The sequence below is a fragment of the Eucalyptus grandis genome, chromosome 11 (assembly GCF_016545825.1).
Source record: "Eucalyptus grandis isolate ANBG69807.140 chromosome 11, ASM1654582v1, whole genome shotgun sequence".
Classification (NCBI taxonomy): Eukaryota; Viridiplantae; Streptophyta; class Magnoliopsida; order Myrtales; family Myrtaceae; genus Eucalyptus; species Eucalyptus grandis.
The window spans coordinates 16,091,207-16,096,405 of NC_052622.1; positions in this window are offsets into that span (position 1 = coordinate 16,091,207).

Consider the following 5,199-nt stretch of genomic DNA (forward strand, 5'->3'; position numbering starts at 1 on the left):
CGGGAGCCCACGCCGAACGCCTGTTCCACAATCGTGACGTTCATCCACTGGACCGGTCTGCAGGCATTCGGCCGGTCGCCGCTTATGCACCGCACCCTATATTGTCTCCAACAAGCCGCCCCGTTGTCCCAAATCTCATCCCCAGCATCTGCAACCAAGCGGCTGGGGGGAAATCGGGACGGATCGTACCCACAAGTCGTCACTGCGATCAGATTACCCATGATAAGTCGGTGTTTAGACAAAGATCACATCGTAGTGATGTGGCCTGCTGATATACCGAAACTAACAGCCAGTTCGACAACATATATACTCACAGGTTTGTGGAGGATCAGACTGAGCGGCGGTGCCCACGTCTGCAACGCATGGGTGAACCAATAGCACGGCGAGAATGAGGATCGGCAAGAGACGGTGAGGGACAGCTCGCCGCGAATGGGACATTGTTGAGAGCCCACCTGCAGATTCTTTGAAAGATTGGAAATTTGCAATGTATGAAGGGAAAAATCAGGGAGCATCGAAGGGTTCATCAAAACAGGCAATCACTAAATGGAAGTTAAACTTATCTACTAGGATAACCACTAAAGTTAACAGGGGAAAAAGAAAGATCTTGAAGCGGGATGAAATTGGAGGACAACGCTTTGGGAGATTTATCAAAGTCTCCAAATACTAGGAACAGTGCTTTTCCCCATTTTCCGAACTCTTCCGGACCATCATCAATATCCCCCAAACCAGCAGCAGAAAGAACGGATTCCATTTCCTATGGCCATGAACTGATGAAAGAGACGACTAAAATTCGGGGGAAAAGGAAAAACCAAAGAAGAGACTTTCCAATCAAAACATGGGGCCCCCAATTGAGCAATATCAACAGAGAGTAAATTCCCAATTACTAGAGTCTAGCTAAAAAAAGAAAAAAGAGAGAAAATTTTCTGATTACTAGAGTCCACCCTAGAAATCTTCCAAGGCATGATTAACCAAAGCGCATTCTCGGAGGACGGAGCGACTCCGACGAAACCGCGCTGATTCGATAAGGTTACTCGGATCCGCGCCTTGTCGGGAGGCTCGTAATTCGTATACGTACAGCAAAAACTCCACGCAGGGGAAGTATCAAGAGAAGAGGAGGAGAAGAGGAAAAGAAAGAGGTTTTCGATTCGGTACCTTTGACGGAGAGCACGGAAGCGAGTCCCCGACGGAAGATTCGACGACGAGCTGGGGAAACGATGGGATCAAGCCGATGATGATCCGAGCTTGACCAACCCGTTCGAAATTCTCCTAGCAGCCGCCATGGAGGAAGGAGGCCGAACAAGACAGAGAGAGAGACATTCTGGGTATTTTGAGGTCTTCCAAGGCTTCGACACTTCAAATATATCCCAGAATCGAAGCCCTCTTCTGCACGGAACGCGAACGCTAGTCTTCGTGGAACAGACAAATTAGATTCATGTGTAATGATTATATGTAGCTGCAAGATCGAGAGGCACAGCGTGCGCACTCGTCCGCCTCCGCCTCCGCCTCCCGCCACGTGACATATTCTGCGACATTTGGTTGTCCCCAGGTCACTTTCTCTCTTTGCCCTTTAATTTAATTAAAGAATGCACCGATCGTCGGCCAGGAGAATGAACCGCAAGCCCTCTTTATTGAAAAGATCTTATCTTCAGCTCCTATGCAAACATTAAAAAAATGGGGTCTCGCATTGATTCTAGTAAAGTCGGGTCGATCACATCGCCTTTTCGCTCCTTCATTTGTTAATTACCTAACCAGGGGAAAAAGAAATCCCTCGTATGGCTTCCAGCCGATGCATAATCTTTTTCAATGTGCGCATATCATGAATGGCGGCCATCGAGTCGCGCCGTTTATGTTCCCAAAACATCTTACCCTGACAATGCGGCGACAGCGGCGTCATGGCGGACGAATCCATCCAATCACTATGCCTTGGAGCCCTTAAAGGATTGCTGTAGGAATCAAATCTCGAATCGCTTGACCAACCACCAATCACCATTTGATCGTTCGGAACCATATCAAAAATTCATAAATCGTTTTGATCGATTTGAATCACATTTACGTCTCTTTTAACTATTTCCCGAAACCACATCCATCCACTAAGAAATTTGCGCCTTCGCGTATAGATCGTCGTGAGAAACACAATGGTCCTAGCTACAAGATCCCTTCGACTATGATCAAACACAACCTAATCGACGGCTCGAGTGAGATTTCGATGGAGACATTGTAATTGTGAAAAAGGGATTCTTTATATAAAACATGCATGATTCTCGCATTTCAAAAGCAGTTATCTTGGCAACGGAAATAATATATTCACAGTTATCTAACATGGAGTGGCATTGTGGTGTAGTAATAATTGAAGCGCGAAATTTTCCTTGGCCAAAAGGTATCGTTGCCAATACCAAGGAGAAGTATTGAAAAGGTTTCATGAATATTATATTTGTCTTAATTTAATTTTAAAATTTTCAATTGAATAGTTAAGTTATAAACATTTTCAAGATTTACCAATATAGTCCATCTAATTAATTTTAGTCGGAAATCATTAACATGGATGTCCACCATTCTATGAGACATAACCAGCATTGATGCCAATAATTTTTTAAATATTTTTTTCAAAAATTTTCATTTTTATTTTTCCTCATTAGCGAGGCTCAAGCCTCACTTGCTCTAGGTGAGGGCATCGTAGCCCTCGTCAACTACAAGTTGCAATGCGCTCGCTAGCCCTAGGTGAGGGGATCATGGCCCTCGCCTAAACCAAGCAAGGTCGTGGCCCTTTCTTGGATATGAGTGAGAGCATGAAGGCCCTTGCCCAGACCTCAATTGTGGTCGATGAGGGTAGGTTAGCGACCACACTAACCAACAATTGGGAAAAAAAGAAAGGAGATAAAAGAAAATTGAAAAAAAAGGAAAGGTAATAAAGAAATTTTAAAATTTTAAAAATTATTTACGTTAACGCCGACTGTACCACATAAGATGGTTAGTATTCATGTCAATGATTCTCGGTCAAAATTGACTTAATGAACTACATTTACAAATTTTCAAAAGATTTAAGATTAAATTAATACAATTGAAGTTGTATAGTTTGATTATAAGTCAATATATTTTTACCTTATCAAAAAAAAAAAAAAATCTTAATACAATTGAAATGTTTATAACTGAATTAGTATAAGTGCAATACATTTAAGAATTTTTTTGTTATTTTTCTATCGACCCAAAAACATCAACTTTAGGTATTGTCCCAAATCTGGCTTAAACTTTATTTTGTCTTAAACCTTATTTTGTCTTAAAAAAAAAAAAACATGAACTTTTAACTTGTATCCGAAATCTGGCCGTTAACTCTCCTTCCACGGTCACGTTAGTCATCTGAGGCATTTTCACGTCACCCAGAAAAAAAATTCCCATTATTTTCCATTTTCTCGAAGATTTCCGTTCCTTTTTGTTCATAATCGAGCAGAGAAATCACCGGATTCTTGTCCCAACGAGTGTGAGGTCGTGATTGCGACGATGAATTCGATGAGGAAGAGGAGATTGAGTTCGAAGAGGACGAGAAAGTTAGGGTTGTGAAGGAGGACAGCGTCCCCGCCGCCGTCAACAAGGAAGAAGAGGAGGAAGACGGCATGCAAAGCCAGGAGGAAGCGAACGGCGAAGGAGATGGGCGCGGCGGCGTGGACGACGAGGATGACGGCGAGGAAGAGGAGGACGACGAGGACGACGGTGGGTTATCGACCCACCCAACTCTTTTTTTTTCTATGTCTTTTCCTCCAACTTCGACCTCGCTTGTCACGGCCATGGATGGGGCTTTGTTTCAAATCTGGAGTTGGCCGTCGAGAAGATGAAGACGAAGACGAATAGAGGGAATCGCGAGCAGATTGTGAATTTCTGAATCAAAGTATATGGGTTTCTCCTCTTCTATTTTTCCTATTCTGGCGATGAGCTGCACTGAATAAAAGGAAACCTTTAGCATTCAAGTTTCTGGGTTTCCTTTTTTCTTCCCCAAGATTCCTCAGATTTCCCATAACCCAGCTTTTACGGATTCCGCATAGCTCGAGTTGTTTGTGGCCATGGCTTCTATGTTAGGCCAAAAGGACGAGCCAAGGGACCCACTGATTTTTGACCCACTTTGCTCTGTAAACTCCTCTACTATTTGATCTTTTGGCTAAAAAGACAAGCCAAAGACACCCATTGCCCCTTCTTTGTCCCAAAGGTTTTTCTCCATATATATATATTTTTTTTTTCTGGAGACTTCTATTTTTTCCAGATTTTTGGCCATTTGCTTAGGCCAAAAATAGGACGGGTAAAGATGACCGCAAAGAGATGGAGGACTCCTTTCGGCGAAGACGAAACTAACAACAAGGACGACGGAGGGGTGGTCTAGTTTGGACGTGCAATGTTGGCTTGGATGGGCATCGCGGATGTCAAGCTTGGCGGTGACTCTAGCCGGAGGATGTCAAAGAGAGAGAGACTTGATGAGCATATTTTCTCGTGCTTTAGAGACGAAGAAGAGAAAGCCACTAAGGGTGACTATGGAAGGATGGTTAATGGAGGCCAGATTTGGGATGCTACTAAAAGTTTGAGCTTTATTTTTAAACAAAATATGGTTCGGGTTAGATTTGGGATAATACCTAAAGTTAATTTTTTTTTTTATAAAATTGGCCATTTTCTGTCAATCTAAAGGCTCTAGTTTTGAGTCCGAGACACCTAGAATATCAAAACTTACTATAATGAAACACTTATGTGCTAAAAGTTAGGAAAGTGACACTTAAATATTAAAGTTGGAGCAAAATGGATCAGTTAATTGTTAACGACAAAAAAATCTAACCAAAACGCTAACGTGGTGATTTTTCTGTAGGGCAAGTGCAAAACAACAACGTTTTGCACGTTGACGTGATTAGACAAGTGCCGAAACGATGTCATTTTACTGCTAACATGGGTAAATAATTAATATAAAATTAATTAAATTAAATTAAAAATCAAATTTAAGAAAAAGGAGGAAGATGGTGCAATTCATCTTCCTCATTTTTAAAAAATTGATTTTAAATTTAATTTAATTAATTTCGTCGTTTTGTGTTGATTTGCTAAGTCGGCCTTCTAGCGAATCACATAAGCAAGTAAAATTAATAAAAAAATTGTCACGTAAAATTTCTGGCGAGGTTTGCCAGATATGATACTCCAATGTCCAATTTTTTAAAAAATTTGACACTTAAGTGT